The sequence below is a fragment of the Protopterus annectens genome, chromosome 9.part0, assembly GCF_019279795.1.
Source record: "Protopterus annectens isolate FY-2018-M chromosome 9.part0, PAN1.0, whole genome shotgun sequence".
In the NCBI taxonomy this organism is placed as follows: domain Eukaryota; kingdom Metazoa; phylum Chordata; order Ceratodontiformes; family Protopteridae; genus Protopterus; species Protopterus annectens.
In genome coordinates this window covers 1,398,191,758-1,398,209,769 of record NC_056743.1, presented here as the reverse complement: position 1 = coordinate 1,398,209,769, position 18,012 = coordinate 1,398,191,758, and the positions used below count along the sequence as shown (strand labels likewise).

The following is an 18,012-nucleotide window of genomic DNA, read 5'->3' as shown; positions in this document are numbered from 1 at the left end:
GCCTGAGCTGCCTATGCATGTCCAGAGTATGTACAATCCCTTCTCCTTGAGTCTAAGAGTCAGGAGAGAATAATGGGAGATTTAGTGCCAGATTCAAAGTAAATTATGAAACAACCCTGGGCATGAATAAGGAATTTCTTCTTACTGACACCCTACCCCAAGGAATAATAAATAGGGTTCACTCACCATGAGAGCTTGCAACTCAGATACTCTTCTTATAGAAGTCAGCAATTAGAAGCACGTTTTTCCATGTAATGAAAGTACAGTTGTGTACACTTACCATAAATGTAGATGTTCTAGTGTATTCACTGTTGCAGTCATTACATTTGGGTAATCTGCTGGCAGGTTGCCCTTAGTCGGCCTGATTAACAAAGTCTTGGGTCCTGCATCGGTTGCTGTCCCTTCTTCCATGACGTCAGATCGTCAGGGGTATAAAACATGCAGCCGATGCCATTACATCAGTTTTTCTTGCCCCAGATGTCAGGTGCCCCCCAAATGGGGAGCAAAATATATATAAATAATTTAAAACACAAAAATATATACCTCCAAACAAAAGCAAATACACCAAAAAGGCTTTTAAGTGTAGTAAAATAAAGGAGAGGCATAGTAAGAGAAAAAAAAAGGAGGGCTGGAGGGAGGGTAACCAGGACTGCAACAGTGAATACACTCGAACATCTACATTTATGGTAAGTGTACACAACTGTACTACGTTCTTCGTGTTTCACTGTTGCAGTCATTACCATTTGGGTAGATTCCCAAAGCTAAGGTTGGGAGGATGGATTTATTCAGCATTAGGACCGGCTATAAGGCCCTGCAAAATAGCAGTGGCAAAGCCAGCTCTGGATTTACAGAAAATTGATAAATGATAGTGCTTGGTGAAAGTATGAACTGAACTCCAGGTAGCAGCTTCTAGAATATCTCTAGTAGGAACACATCTGAAAAAGGCTGCAGAAGTAGATGCAGCCCTGGCAGAATGGGATCTGATCCCCTGGGGGATAGGTTTTCCATGGCGCCTATAGCAGAAATGAATACAATGGGTTATCCATTTGGAAATGGTTTCCTTTGAAATAGCCTTTCCCTCTGCCCCTGCAGCAAATGCTACCAGCAGTTGTTCCAATTTTCTTTGAGATTTAGTCCTGTCCAAGTAAAATCTAAGTTGTCTGTGTAGATAAAATGAATGCAAAATCTGCTCCCCTTTGTTCTGTGGATTGGGAAAGAAAATTGGCAAATGAATGGACTGATTCAGAGCCACACTGGATACCACCTTGGGCACGAAGGATGGGTTGGTCCTGAGTGACACCCTGTCCGCATGAAAGATGATGAAAGGCTTCACTGCCATAAGGACCTGTAATTCAGAAATCCTTCTAGCCAAAGTGATTGCTAAAAGGAAGGCTGTTTTCCAGGAAAGACGTTTTAAGTCTGCAGTAGCAGCTGGCTCGAAAAGAGGTAGAGTGAGTTTCTCCAGTACAAAGTTAAGGTCCCAGATAGGGGTTGGAGCTCTCCTGGGTGGCCTTAAGTTTTTGGCCCCTCTGAGATACTGCTTGAGTAGAGGATGAGAGAAGACGGGGGGTTCTGTGTTGTAGTGAGTTAAAATGGCTGAGGCATGGATTTTTATGGAAGAAAAAGAAAGGCTCTTGTGAAGCATCTCAGTTAAGTATTGCAAAATCTGAGGTAAATTGGGCACTGCTGTGCTCATCCCTTGAGATTGATTCCAGGCACAGAATCTTTTCCATTTGTCAGCATAAGATTTTCTAGTACTAGGTCTTCTCACCTCCAAAATGACATCCATCACATGTTTGCTGAGGGATGCTAAGGGGGGATTTAAGTGATTAGCCAAGCTACAAGATTCAATGTTTGGAGCTGAGGGTGCAGAATTTGACTGTTCTGCTGAGACAGTAAGGAAGGTGTCAGAGGCAGGTGCCATGGAGAGGTTTGTGACAGACTGCGTAGGAGTGGGTACCAGTGTTGGCGAGGCCAGTCTGGAGCAAGCAAAATAATTTTTGGTTTGCCCTGTACTTTGGAGAGCAAAGGCAGAGGGGGAAAGGCATAGACTGATAGGTTTTCCCAGTTGAAAGACAGAGCATCCACTTTCCAGGCTTTTTTGTGAGGAGTTCTTGTACAAAATTTGCCCAACTGGTAGTTCTGGGGTGAGACAAAGAGATCTATGTCTGGGCTCCCCCATTTGCGTGTCAACATGTTGAAAATCCGTGGTTCCAGTTTCCATTCATGTGGGTCCATGAGATTTCTGCTTAGTTCGTCTGCCAAAATATTCTGCTTTCCTGGCAGGAACTGAGCTTGTAGTTGTACTTGATAGCTCAAGGCCGTGTTCCACAATGCCATGGCTTGTCTACAGAGGGGGTAAGAATGTGTAACCCCCTGCTTGTTTATGTATCACAAAACTGTGGTGTTGTCCGTCTTTACCATTAGTTGCCCTGGATGAAGGTAGTCCTTGAAAGCTGTTAATGCATTCTGTACAGCTAGCATTTCTTTTTGATTGATATGAAGGTGCATTTGATTTGGGCTCCATTTGCCCTGAATGCACTTCCCTGCCAGATGTGCCCCCCATGCATAGCCTGATGCATCTGTAGTTAGGGTTTGGGTGGTAGGGGTGGTGTGAATGGCAGTCCCTTGTTTTGGTGGCAGGCCTCTGCCCACCATAGGAACTCTAGTTGCAGGCAAGGTATGACAGGAATCATTGTTTCCAGGCTGTGACAATGTTGACTCCATAAACTTTTTAAGTACCACTGAAGTTTCCTCATATGCAGTCTTACATATGGAATTAGAAGAATGCATGAGGCCATGAACCTCAAGGCTTGCAGTATTTGTCTTAAAGATGCAGGGTTTTTGTGGCCACCTGTTTGAAGTAAATCACCAATTGAATTTGCTTTTCTGGCGTAAGGTAAGCCATCTGGGCAGTGGTATTCAAGCTTGCACCCAGGAATGTAATTTTTTGAGAGGGTACTAGTTGTGATTTCTTTTCGTTTATGGTGTACCCTAGGCAAGTTAGAACCCTTTTTACAAACGCCAGATGTTTTAGAAGAATGGCCTTGTCTTGTACCTAAATTAGACAATTGTCCAGGTATGGATATATTTGAATATTTCTTTGCCTGCAAAATGCAATCACTGGAGCCAGGCACTTTGTAAAAACCCTGGGTGCAGTAGATAAGCCAAAGGGCAGTGCAGAGAACTGATAATGCAAGTAGCCTGCTTTGAAGCGGAGGTATCTTCTGCAAGATTCCCTGATTGGGATATGCATGTAAGCCTCTTTTAGATCTAGAGTTGCCAACCAGGCATCTTTGCCTAACATAGGAAGTGACTGGTGAAGAGTCAGCATCTTGAATTTTGGAATGTCCAGAAAGGTGTTTAGAGTAGACAGGTCCAGAATTGGACACCATGATTTGTCTTTTCTGGGTACCAGGAAAAGTCTGGAATAGAAACCTTGTCCCTTTTCCTCTTCTGGTACTAGTTGAATAGCCCCCATGTTTAGGAGGGAATGTACTTGTTTCTGAGCCTCTGCCCACTGATTTGGGGATAGGTCTGGCCATCCGCTTGGAGTTGGCAACGTGTGGAAATGAAATCTGTATCCCTTGGACACTATATTTAAAACCCATTTGTCCTGGGTTATAAGTTGCCAGTTTTTTGCATGAAGTGCCAGCATTCCGTCCAAAGGGGCAGCTAAAAGGTAAGTGCTTGGTAATTCTAAAGGAAAGTCATTGAGACTGCTTACCATAGGGAGGTGTCTTGTTGTTTCCAGATTTGGAAGAGGAGGCACCCTATTTCTTAGTTCTGAAAGTCCCTTGGGACTGAAAACTTTGGAATGTCTGGGTTTGGCTTGAGTGGCTCTGGAAGGAACTGGAAAGGACCAGTTCTTAGTAGGCAAGTGCCTACTAAATCTTGGAGGCTGTACTTGTAAAAAATCTTTCACAGTCTGCATAGATTTAGCTTTATCTTCCATCATTTTTAGAACGTCTTCAACCTTATTGCCAAACAGACGGTCCTGCTGCAAAGGAACATCCAACAATTTTGCTTTAACATGATCGGGCAGAGATTGCTAAGCACAGACCCAGTTACAGCAGCCCTGCAAGAGGCCTCCAAAGAATCAAAACCACATTGCAAAGTATGTTTTCCAACTTGTTCAGCTGAATGCAATAAAGCCTGTAAATCTTTATTTTCCACACAGTCAGAAATCAACATCATTTTCTGTTTAAGCAGTCCCATGATATGCTGCTGATATTTTAGCATATGGAATTGACAGTTTAAAGCCCTGATTGCCAAGGTTGCAGATGTATAAAGCTTTTTACCCCATCTATCCAGCGCCCTGGAATCTCTTATCAGAAGGGGTAGGATTTTTAGCAGTAAAAGCCTTAATGCCCTTGGGTCCCTGAGAAATGGTTTCAGGGTCCGCAACAGGATTTTTGAAAAGGAATTTGTGGGAGTCAGGAACCCTGTAGTATCTGTCTGGCTTACAAAGGGCCGGAGGCAGAGAATCAGGGGCCATACTGGATTCTGAAAACACATCATCAACAATGTCTAGTACAGGAGGTATAGCCAAAGGCCTATGCGGAGGAAGAAGAAGAAAATCCCTAAGCCTCTTTTTGGATTCAGAAAAATCCTGATTTTTCCCAGTGGAAATGCTCCCTTAAAGTATGTAAAGTTTCCCCAAAAGAAAAATCCTCAGGGGGAGAAGCTGAAGGAATGGAATCCTCTGCATCAGAGTCCTCATAAGTAGGTATGTACAAATCCTGTTCATTAGAAGAGTCAGAAGAAACAGAGTCCTGTTCAGAAGATTCATAGTGAATTTCAGCCCTAGGCCTCTTAGAAGGGGGGGGGGGTGACTACCCCTGATTAGAGTAATTCAATCTTCAGCCATTTTGATCATTTGTTTTTTAGGCATAGGGGCCTGCACATGTGGCCTGGGCGTCGGTTTTTTAGACATAGATCCAGATTTTGGCCTTAATACTGAAGATGGTGTTGGTTTAATGTACAAATCTGTAGGCCTGAATACACCCTCAGAAGCCGGTGCCTGCACAGTGGCTCTTGACCCATTTTAGGTAGAGACATCCGCGGGTTCCATAATTGAAGCATATCGCAGCACACCGGACTCCAAATGGGTCTCAGTAGAGGCCTGCAAATCAGAAGCAGCGGATATCAGGTGCTGCGAAAGCACCTCACTGAGTACCAGTGAACTGGCCACTGGCTTAGGAGAAGCATCTTCGGCAGTTTTGGACCTCAACGGCCTGTCTCTGTCTTTTTCTTTGTGTTTTTTTGGTATTCCGGTAGTCGGATTGCTAACCAACGTCATTTCTGAATAATTAAACCATGAACCAAAATATTTAGAAGCAAAAATGTACCGACTACGGATAGTGCACTGATTAAATAAAGCACAAAACCGACAGCAAGGTATGTCGTGGTCAGGGCCTAGGCAAGGAATACAGTACAAATGGAAATCCTTATGAGGTATTTGCTTCCCACAAGTAATACAATTATTAACTTTTACTGACATCGGTAAGGAGCAAGAAAAAGTTTCCCCAATGGGGTACTTAGCTTTTTAGTTGAAGACTTCGGTTCTGAAACTCAAAAACGAAAATTTCAGGAGTCGGCCGACCGGCACTTGCAAATTGCTACTGCTTCGAGCACCGCGCAGCAAAAAAGACTGATGTAATGGCGTCGGCTGCATGTTTTATACCCCTGAAGACCTGACATCATGGAAGAAGGGACAGCAACCGACGCAGGACCCAAGACTTTGTCAATCAGGCTGACTGAGGGCAACCTGCCAGCAGATTACACAAATGTAATGACTGCAACAGTGAAACACAAAGAACATCCTTAAATTTGTTTGATGTGCAGGTTCAAAATGAGATGTGGTTAACTTTTCTAGCACAAAGTTAAGATACCAGATAGGAACAACTTGTTTACCTGGTGGTTTCATGTGCAACACTTCTTTCAAAAACGTTTCACTAAAAACATTGAAGGAAGTAGAAGAGCCATGGCAGACATGAAATGGTCACAAAATATACTTTTATACAGCAGTACAAAAGCCAAAGGCTATTACCTCACACAAATATTTGAGCACCAGTGGTACATAATCCCTGATAAGGCACTGGTTATCGGCTGTGGCAAGGTACCAACTAGAAAATCTCTTCACTGGGACTGAGACCAATGACTGATGTCGAAACCATGGCCTTAAGGTTAATGTCAAAAAATGCATCATCATACCCTTTGGGAAAAATTCAGTTCCCACTAATTACCACATCGATGGGAGCCCACTGAACACTGAAAGCGTTAAAAGAGATCTATGGACACAGGTTGACAGCAACCTCTCCTTCGACCACCACATTGCCACTGTGGTCAGAAAAAGTCTTTCTAAGTGGCACATCTCATTAGCAAGGATTTTGCATCCAGGAAGAAAGAGGCAATCATCTCTCTCTACTCTTCCCTCATTAGGCTAATCATGAAGAATAATGCCCCATTTGGCATGTACCTCACTAGACACATGCAACAGCTGGAAAGGCCACAAAAGTACCTCACGAAGAGGATCCTAGGCCTTAAACACATGTCCTACACAGACAGACTCAAAAAACTCTAGCTATTATCTGTCTCATATTGTCTATTAAGAGGCAATCTCTGCTTGACTTACAAAGCCATGTCTGACCCAGCTCTGTTATGCTACATCTAAAGAAATCCCAATCCCTCCACACCACATACTCCAGAGACCTCAACCTCATTACCACAATCAACAGAACATGCGGGAGGAACAGGTTCATAACCCAGAGACTGCCCATGCTCTGAAATAGACTTCCTATACATGTCAAGCAGAGCACCTCACTGGCCCTCGTTAAGAGAAATCTTGATGAGAGGATGGGAAACAGAAAGTTCACCCCGGGGATCACTCCAGTGGCTGTGCTTGATAGAGGCATTGGGAACTAACGTCAGGTGGTATGATGCCAGTCCACTTCTATGGGCTAGGCTTGTAAAGGCTCCAGGGCCATTAGTCTAGTACGCACCTATGAATCTATGAACTTGCCAAAATAAGATTTTCTGGAAGCAGGTTTTCTTGCCTCCTTTAGCACCTGCTGCACTTCCTCTGAAAAGCGGTGCCAAAAAGGTATTAGTATTGAATAATTTAGGCAGTTAGTTGAAGACATTTCAGACTGGGGTGTATTAAACTCCGCCTGTCTTATAAGAGTAAGTCCAGTTTATCAGGAAGCTTGTAGTAATTGCCCACTGTCAAATAAATACATTTAAATTTAAATTAAATGTAAAGGTGGTGAGGCAGACAATTAGTTTTGCAAAAAGTTTCAACAAATTGTACACCCCATGCAGGCACAACACAAATGGGTACAAATAAGTAGCACTGGACTTAACCAGTAAACCTGATATTACAGTACATTCATAAGTTTATAGATAAATACTATTCCAATGACCACCAGGGCCTTTATAAGCAAAGATGCACAACCCAACTCAGTTGTGCCCCTATGTAACATAGGTGTTTATTTGGAAGAGTAAGTAGGTTAGGAAACTACTACAGTTTTTTTTTTTTGGGGGGGGGGGTAGTATATTGACTGTCTGCCTCTGTCTATTAAAGACATGGTGGCCAGACAGGGAATGAATTTACAATTTCCCATCCAATGGTCACATTTTTGTTTGAATAGGGTTAAGAATGGACTCTCCTTCACATGGACAGAAAGCCTATTCCAGAGCCTCTCAATAACCTGTACAAGACTGAGAACAGAAGTAGGGCTTCAAGATGATTTGTACAGGACAATGTGTTGGATCCTCTTGTGGGTGTTCTAATTGTTGCACATGCCTGTTCTGATACATGCCGAAGGGGCACTGTACTCAATGATGGGTCTTATAAGGGCCAACTAAAGTGGCACTACAACTTCCCTGGACCAGGACGCTATTCCCTTACTTATAAGTTGGGTGACATAGAGAATGACTTTCTTACTACCTTGGCCAAATGTTGGACAAAGACCGGATTACCACCTACATATATTCCCAGAGCCCTAACTATCGAGTCAACACTTAGGGGTGTCTTATCAACAGAGTAATTAACCTGGGTGGACATTTTCCCAAAAGGCACTATAATACACTTCTTGGCATTGAGTTTTAATCCATGGGTGTGGTACCAGTCACTTGTCTGTGTTAGACCCTCTTGCAAGATTGCAAGATGCTGGTGTTGTGGGGGGAATATATGAAAGCTCCCAATTTACAGTCATCTGCAAACCTGGTGAGCCAAAAGACCTTGAGATTAGCCTTGACCACCAAGACGTAGATGCCAAACCAAAGTGGACCCAACAAGAAGCTGGTGATGTCTCTTAGTGGAGGTGGTCGCACCAATCCTGGACTTCCTGGGTCCTATTTGTGAGCCAGTTGTCACTCCAGCAAGTTAAATAGGGATTTATGCCTAGTTTGTCAGTTTTTCAACAATATCCAGGTGGGGTATTGTATCAAATGCCTTATCAAGTCTAGATAGGTGGTACACACCATTTTCCTCTCAGCCAATGCCTTGATGACTCTTTCAAAGAAGTCCACCAGGTTAAATAGGCATCGCATTTTTCTGACAAAGTCAAACTTGGTTGGATCTAATGTCTGTTGGTTGCCTATGTCTTTATCAATCATTTTCATGATAATTTGTTCCATTGCTTTGCATATTAGACTAGTCAGAGTAATGGGGGTGGTTGATGGGCCACCCTTGTTAAGAGGGATAACCACTGCAGTCCTCCATTCACAAGGTACGCATCTTGTTTTAAGGTTATAGTTGAAAAGTGATTCAAGTGATTCTGATAGGTCCTATTTGAAGCTATTTAGGAGGCAATCCAGGATATTGTTGAGGCCCAGTGAGTCTATGTTTTTGCCGTAGCAAGGGCCATCATGACCTGCTCCCTGCTAATAGTCGGGGTGGGGTGGGGGAGTTATGCTAGCAGGTATTTTAGGGAGGTGGTTTTGTGGGGGTTGCAGTTAGAGCTGACTTTGTCAGCCAGCTCTGCTCAGTGAAGGTGGTACCATTTACTACCAGTTCAACACACTGATGTGTAATGCCTATAAAGGTTTTGGACATAGCTGTAGAAGGCCTTATGATTGTCTTTAGCCTGTGAGGCTATCTTGACCTTGTAATTGGCCTTGTTGAACTTAGTCTTCTATGCCTCCTTTTCAGTTTAATTAGAGACCTCATTATAAGAGTTGCTCTTTCTGATTTTGGCCATGTCTTTTTTTTCCTTTTGTGTGAGACAGCTTTGTGATCTGACTTCACCAGTGAGGACATGACAGGGTGTGGGGGGCGAGTTGCAGTGCTTTCCCATCTTGGTGAGTACTAGATCCAATATGTTTGAACCTCTGGTTGGAATGTGCACTATCAGGTCAAGGATATTTGTGCTAATAAATTGTTGTGCTTGCAAGTTTGAGGCAGTGCACGTTTCCCAGTCTATAGAGGGGTAGTTAAACTCTCCCATAAGTAGGGTATTTAGTTGGATGGAGATGGCCTCCAGTAGGTCTAGGTACAAATTATGGGATTCTTGGGGCATAGATGGTAACCTACGGCTTGCTAGGATAGGGGACTTTGTCTCTGGTGATTTGAACGTGGATGAACTCCAGGGCATCATCTTGTTTAAGTAGCCTAGCACTATACTTGTTGTTAATGCGGATTGAGACACTTTCACTTTTTGTAGAAGGTGCTGAAGTCTTGCACTGCCAGAGCACTTTCTGAGGCTTTAAATCAAGTCTCATTAACAGCACAAATGGCTACATTCTCAAGAGTGAGAAGGGCTTGTAGGGAGTGGAGTTTTTTGTTAAAACTACTAGAATTAAGCAGTAACACCATTTGGCTTCATTGGTATTTATTTGCTATGTGGGAAGGTTTGCCAATTTGGCATTGTCTAAAAAAGACTCTAAGGGGTTGGATAAGATTTTAGCCAATATTTGGAAGCCTAGAGGGGAACAGGTGCAGACCATCCTTGGCAAAGCAACATGCTCTAGTAACATACACTGCCTCAAACTTGCAGGCACAATGATTTATTAGCACATATTATCCATTACCATATTCTTGCTAGATATGGGTCTTCCACCATGAACCAGGAAACCCATACATCATACCTAAAGTTACTAAAATCATTCACCATCCAGCCCAATACTATACTAGTGGGTGATTTTAACTACCCCTCCACTAATTGGGAGGCATACATGACCACTAACATGTGAGCCTAAAGATTTCTTGAGTTTGTAAATTCAAATGTCCTGCAGGAGATAGTGTGCACTCCCACCAGGGGAACAAATATCCTATAGCTGGTACTCGCAAATCTGGGAGAGTGCTGACCCCCCCCCCCCTCCGTGTGATGTCCTCATAGGTAAGATCAGATCACAAAGTGGTCTCCATTGAAATAAAGGTAAATCTAATCCCCCCACCTTACCCCCCAAAACTTTCCAAGCCCCGCCCAATCCAGTAAAAAACAAACCTATGCAGAGGCGTACACAAAAGCCCTGTATGACCATAAAAACAATGGCATAGAAATGGCAGTACTACACTGAAATAAACTCAACTGCAAAAACAAGCCACCCTGGTGAACCCCCGGTATTTTTTTTTTCCATAATAAATTTTTATTGTTAAATATTTTCCATACACAATAGAAATCAAACACAAAATTCACTACTACTACCATCAAAAATATATACAATATCTACATAAAATGCTTCCATATGAAAATTGACATTATTTCAAGAAAAAGAAAGACCATAGAAATAATTTGAGTCAATACAGATAATACACAATTCAAATACAATATTCCCTCCAAATATATAACCAATACTTAATACATTCACAATAACAGTATTATGCTAGTATAATATTAAAAATCTGTTCCCAGATTTTTGGGTTATTAATATTTTTGTTATTTTGTTTCAAGAGTAATTTATGTGCTAATATATGCCTTATCGCCACAAGTTTAAAATTATCCCATGATGTCTTATCTGGTTCTAATCAATTTGTAGCTATATAAAGCTTCATCAACAAAAAAATATTTATACATATAATAGTTTGAGATCTAGAGAGTTCTTTTGGAGGAATATGTAGAATCGTAAATTCCCATGATAACGTTGTACTTTGGTAACCCATCTTCTGAAGTTGTATTCTAAGAGAGTTCCAAAGTTTATATATACATTTGCAGCTCCAGAACATATGAAGAAGATCAGCCGTTTGATTTATGCAATATGGACAAATTGGAGATTTTCTAGGATTAAATTTATGTAAACTCAGACGTGTATAATATGCATTATTCCAGATCAACTGCGTATACATCAATTTTTGGAAAGAAACCGATTTTATGGTCAAATCAATCGTTTTTAACATATGATTATTACCCGACACAGTCATTTTATTTCCCCAATACCCTGATAACAGAATTTTATCCTGAAATTTCAAGTCTTTAATTAATTTATTTGTTGTTGTTATACATTTGACCTCTTGTTGGAGAGCTTGCCACAGATCAGAGCATTTACCCACAATCCCATCTTCAGGTTTAAAGTTTTCAAAATAACTTAGAGAAAGTTCTCTGATTTGTCTCATTATAACAATATAATTCTTAGGTAGATTCAATTCCTGTCTAATTTGAGAAGCTGATAAATTAAGGTTATTAAATACATCGATCAGAGTTAAATTAACTATTAATGGGAATTTACTAAGAACAATTAACTGATTATTTAATTTCAAATTGGGATTCCTATGAAAGGGTTGAAAAACCATCATATATTGCAACAGATCTAATGATTGAAATAAATTTTGTAAAGATATCACATATGTTTTAATGTGTTCCATAATCCCATACTCTTTCAAAATATTTTTTCCCAAAAAGGGTATTGCTTTAGGATTTACATTCCGAACTAGAATATGCTTGTAATTCAAGACCACCCAAGTTGGTATCCATTTCGTACTAGTTACATCGTAATTAGCAATTCTTAAGATCCTATTGGAGTTCACAATTAGATAGTATACTTCAAAATTTGGCAACTCAAGTCCTCCTCTGTTTCTTGGGGTCATTAATTTATCATACGATATTCTAGTTTTTTTTGGCTCCCAGATAAATTTAGCTAATTCTTTATGAATTTGTTTAAAAAATGTCTTTGAAATTGATACTTAAGCAGACCTAAAAATATACAATAATCGTGGTAATATATTCATTTTCACAATTGACACTTTTGCTAATACCGGTAATCGTAGATTTTTCCATCTGCCACAGTCAGATACTATTTGTTCCCAAACTAGTTTAATATTATTACTATAGAAATCTTTATTATCCGTAGAGAAACCAATACCCAAATATTTGATATTTTCTTTAGATGTTACCTTCCCCACCAAGGGCAATAACGAAAAAGGTATAGGAGTTCTTAACGGGAAAATACTATTTTTTTTCAAGTTAATTTTGTAATTAGAGACTTCTGAAAATTCGTTTATAGCCTTTAATATCTTCTCAGTATCAGAAATTGGGGTTGTACAGTAAATAATGAGATCATCAGCAAATGCTGACATTAATAATTTGTTTTTATAAATTATTGGAGCATTATGATACAGATTTTGCTTAATATATATAAATAAAGGTTCAAGATAAAGGTTAAAAAATAAAGGGGACAAAGGGCAACCCTGACGTGTACCATTTTTAATCTGTATTCTTTTAGAAAAACTTCTATTAATATACAGTGTAGTATACAGATTACTATATAATATTTGTAACATCTGAACAAATTCCTGGGATATATTAAAATATGGTAACACATCAAACAAAAAGTTTATATCCACCCTATCAAATGCTTTCTGTGCGTCTATTATAAGGGCATAAATATTAAGGTTATTCTGTTTAGCATAAGCTATCATATTATGCAGTGTAAGTGTGTTATCACTAGTTTGTCTAGTTGCCATAAATCCAGCCTGTTCCTTAGAAATTAGATAAATCATGATTTTTTTAATCTAGATGCTATAATAGAGGTTAACATTTTAATATCCACATTTATTAATGATATTGGTCTATAATTATCCGGGTTTTTGGGATCTGAATTAGCTTTATATATAAAGATTGTTTTCGACACATTAAGATGAGGATCATTAATTTTGTTTCTGATTATATAGTTAAATACAAAAGAAAGTATTTTACCAAAACTATCAGCAAACTCTTTATAAAATTCGACTGTCAGACCATCAGGGCCTGGTGACTTATGTGATTTCATATGTTGAATGGTATATACTACTTCTTCTTCAGATATAGGTTTAGTCAGATCATTTTGGAGACTTTCTTCTAATTTTGGAAAGTTAATTGCTTGCAAAAATCTTTTATTATGTTTATGTACAGACCCATCATTTTGACCCTCATATACCTTGGCATAAATCTTTTCAAAAATATCAATAATATCCTCAGTTTTAGAATACAATGCATTATTAAATTGTATTTCCGATATATGTACAGTTGTTTTCGATTGATTAATGATCCTTGCCAATGCTCTTGATGGTATTTGAACATTATTGGCATACCTCACTAAACTCCTATGCTCCTGGAATGTCAATCTACTATTTTGAAGTAAGAAGAGATCCCTTTGACATTTGAACATTTCCATCTCTGTTTGGGCATTAAAGTTCTGAATCAATTCTTGATCAAGTAACTTTAAAAACCCCTGGTATTATAAAGAAAATCCTGTCGAGAAGTAAGAGGGAATGTGCACAACAGAGCAAAAAGTTCCTTATTCGTCTAAACAAGTGAATCAGGGAAGCAGTCAAGTCTCTGAAAGCAGACTTTGAGATAAAAACACCCTCCAAAGGTAAGGATAACCATAAGGCATTTTTCATTTATGTTCACAGTCTTAAGGGCAACTCCCAACACTGTGTGAGATTAGTTGTACATGACATCACTTATACTTAGTCAGAAGACATAGCAAATCTGCTGGTCAACAAATTCAGCTCAAATTTCACTTCCCCATCACTTCCAATTCTCCCCCAAGAAATACCCACCATCACTCCACTGCCAATTATCACCAGAGGTTCCTCACAAAGAAAATACAGGGTGTAAACAACATGAACTATGTGGACAGACTAAAAGCCCTATCCCTTTACTCTGTCTCCTACCGACTATTAAGGGGTGACCTATGCTTGACGTACAAGGCACTTACAAATCCAGCCCTGATGGTGCTGCTACACATCTGCAAGTCAAGCAGCATGAGGGTTGTCTGATCTAAGGATCTAAACTAAGTCAGTGACTCAAACAAAACATGCAGCAGAGACAGACGTGTCTCAGAGATTGCCCCTTCTTTGGGACAGGCTTCCTATTCACATTAAACGGAACCCTTCCCTGGCCCTCTTCAAATTCAGTTTGGCTCAATGGATGGGGAATTGCAAATTCACCTGGGGTAGTGCCTATGTAGAGTGTGTGTGTGTGTGTGTGTGTGTGTGTGTGTGTGTGTGTGTGTGTGTGTGTGTGTGTATATATATATATATATATATATATACACACACACACACACACACACACACACACACACACACACACACACATATATATATATATAAACACAATAAGCCAAGGTGGTACAGCGGTAGCGTTGTTGCCTCACAGAAAGAGGTTCTCCTGTTCGATTCACTGCTGGAGTGCCTTTTGTGTGGAGTCTGCATGTCCTCCCCGTGGTCGAGTGGCCTCCAAAAGACATGCGTGAATGGGAGTGACTTTGCTGAAGGTTGGGTGTCGGGCTGGCAATGCGGCACCATAAATAAATCTACTGCCAATCATTAGCGGACCGGAGTTCCGCTGTGGCGACCCCTAACCGGGAAAAGCCGAAAAAGACAAAAAGCACAGGAGTTTGCTATAACTGTTTGCCTGGGTTTTGCAGACTTGTGAATATTACTGCTTACCCTGGAATGCCTCCTCTGAGATAGTAAAACAGTGCAAGGTCCAATAGCCACTGCTGTGTTTCATATGGGTCATGTATCTGAGAAGCAACAAGTGCTATCTGCATACTTAGTGTTACACTGAATATATTCAAAGTGAGCAAAGAACTCTGACAAAACTAGCTCCTATCTGCAATTTTCATGGAGAGCTTATCAAAAAACAACCCACGCCTGAAGAATATATTTTTCATGGATGTGTGGGCTGCATCTTTGTTTTTTTGTACGGCATTGCTCTTTTGACTTTAAGTTTATAAGATTTCCACCTTGCAGTGAAGTAGTTTTCTGCTGTGTGTGTGAAGTAACTGGGAAGAAAATCATCTTCAACTCATATGTCTTGGTTCTCACAGAAAAAAAAAGGTGAACTTCTCTCTATAAGAGTGCTGGGAGTTATCTCAAATGGAGGTTAAACATCTGTGTTTATTTTCATGACTGAAGGCTTGAGATATCAAGAGAGTAACCAATGAAACACACCATACCAAACTGTGGTGATACGGCATGAGAAATGAGCCATAGAACAGCACTCCTAGTGTACCAGTGAAACTATGGTCATAAACTTTAGATAGTGACTGAAGGAATGGGATTATGACATAAACAGCAGAAACAAGCAACTTTTACAGAGTATCTGGGCTCATGCTTAAAGATACAGTAAGTAGTTCAGCAATCTAGAATATCTTGAAGTGCAGCAATTGCACCGATTGGCTGAAAGGAGTTGGGCAAAGTGCTTTGGGAACCTCAAGAATAGGATTCATGCTAAGAAACTGACAGTCAAACTACAGAAAGTAAGGCTAGCACATTCAGACTAGCAAAAGCTCATTCCACAAAGCCTGTACTTTAAATAGACAAGGTAACTGAACCAACAGTGAAATGTAAATGAAGTGAAGGTATAAAACATACTATCACTCAAATTAAGTAGCCTTGTATTTTGTAAGAAAGTATTTTTTGTGGGGGGGGGGAGGGGGTTTTGTCCTCCCTTTATTTATACATACCAACTCCATAGTCCCACATCCAAATGAAAATATGCAACTTCATGAACTATGCTACTCTTAAAGAGCACAGTTTTTTTTACAGAAAGGTCATTTCAGTGCTCCACTAACATAGTGCTTTGACTAAACTAAGTATTTTGATTCCTAAAACTGAAGTTAAACCCAAGTAACATTCAGGTATTTGAAATAATTACATGGAATCATGTAAGAACAGCTCTGGGCACATCCTACTACATGTGCTTCAGGAACAGCACACTGGATGGAGGGACCAGGGCGGTCCCAGGACATACTGGAGGGAGGGCATCCATTAATTTGCCTGGGAAAACTTCAGCATCCCAAAATGATGGGATGAAAAATATTGATTGGCATAGGGAAATCTGATCTAACTTGCTACCACCCTGATCATCACGAGATAAAGTGGTTTAGAAAGTGGATAATGGACAAATGTATGCATGGATGGATATTTGCCATATCTATCTTTATGATTACTTGGATTCAGCACTTTTCCTCATGTCAATGTGTAACACAGGACATTATAGGTGTACTTTAATTCTTGCTCTGGTTTTATCTCCTCCTACAATAAAGACTCTCACTGTAACAATCTTCTGCGCAATCCCCCACAATCCGTTACAGATCCTGTAATTGGAAACGGCTCTACTGTTTACCATGTTAATATCACAAAATGTACTTGTTTCAATAGAGTTGTATAAGTAACATTTACTGCTGGAAATAAGTAAAAAAATACAAACTGCCTGGGAATAGCTACACTTACAGCAAAGTACTGTTTGAAGACATTTTGTGAAAAGTTCTGCAAATGACATACATAAGAAATGGAATCAAACACCAGATCACCTCACTAAATAAAGGCTCGGGTTAACCATAGGTTGGAAAGTAAAACAGCTGGTATAATTATAAACATGATTCAGTCAAAGCAAAATAGCTTACACTTGGGTATAACCAAAGGTGGATAATTCAGCCAAACCATTCAAAGTAAAAATGCTTAGCAAGGTGGGTTGGTTCTGTGATATACAGGAATAAAGCCACAATTACAACCCAAATAACCTACATTCTACAAGTCTTCTGGATAACACAGGAGCCAAAATGGGGTAGAAAATAATGATAGGGTATTTCTAACAGGGAGGGTAGAGGGATTATGTTAAGGTGCAGTCCATGTGGCAGCTTTGGTGGAGCTGTTGACAGAGGTGTCAGCTCTTAAGAGTGAAAAGCATCATAGCTCTCTACCATTTGGTTAAAGCCAAAAAAATTCAGTGTATTAATCCACAAATTAAAAGCCAAAAAATTCAGTCATAATTCACAAATTAAAGGCAATTTTAAACATTGTAGCTCTAGCAGCTCACAAAGTTGACAGGCTAAGATGATTTGAATTAACATCCATTTTTTTAAGTATCCCAAGTCTAGCTGTGGCAGACTACCATTTTCCCTATTAATCACCAATTGTAGGATAGACAGAGCAACATTTTGAAAAAAAAACAAAACAGGGACATAAATGAAAATCAGGGATACCTTCCACTGATCAAGGTAACACAGAAATGCATTACTGCAGAAGTGGGGTGGCTTCCTCACAATGTCCACTGTATGTCTAACTGCAACACATCACGCAGCACACCAAAGTGCTGGAGCATAAACTGACTAAGCTGCCAACTCCCAGTGCACCAATATAGACTCTGTGGACCCCCCTCTCCCCTCAACCTCCGAGCTCTATAAAAAAATAACCTGCCTCACGAAATGAGAAACTGATGGACCCAAAGTCTGAAGAATTAATACTGGGCATGGGAGATCCAGTACAAGGGGATCAGTGAGACTCTGATAACAGGCAATTCACTGTCACAGAACCCTGCCAAGTTAAACTTTCTGAATCTGCTGAGAAAACCACAAACAGAAAGCTTACATCAGGGTGACAGTTGAATGCTGTGCTGTGGGGCCATCTTGCAGGACTGGCCAATAGTAAGGGTCCATATATGGTAACTTCATGCAGAGCAGACTATTCAACATTCAGTTCAAATCTAAAATGAAATATATTAGCCCAACGTGACTTAATACAGCTTTTGAAACCTCTCTAACTTCTTTTAGGCAGAAAACACTTCTCACCCTCTC

General features: G+C 40.2%; 1 protein-coding gene across 1 annotated transcript in view; it reads right to left on the bottom strand.

Moving 5' to 3' along the window:
• LOC122812088 (E3 ubiquitin-protein ligase TRIM39-like) overlaps positions 1 to 18,012 on the bottom strand; it is a 226,951-nt gene that overhangs the window by 125,411 nt on the left and 83,528 nt on the right. The window lies entirely within an intron of this gene.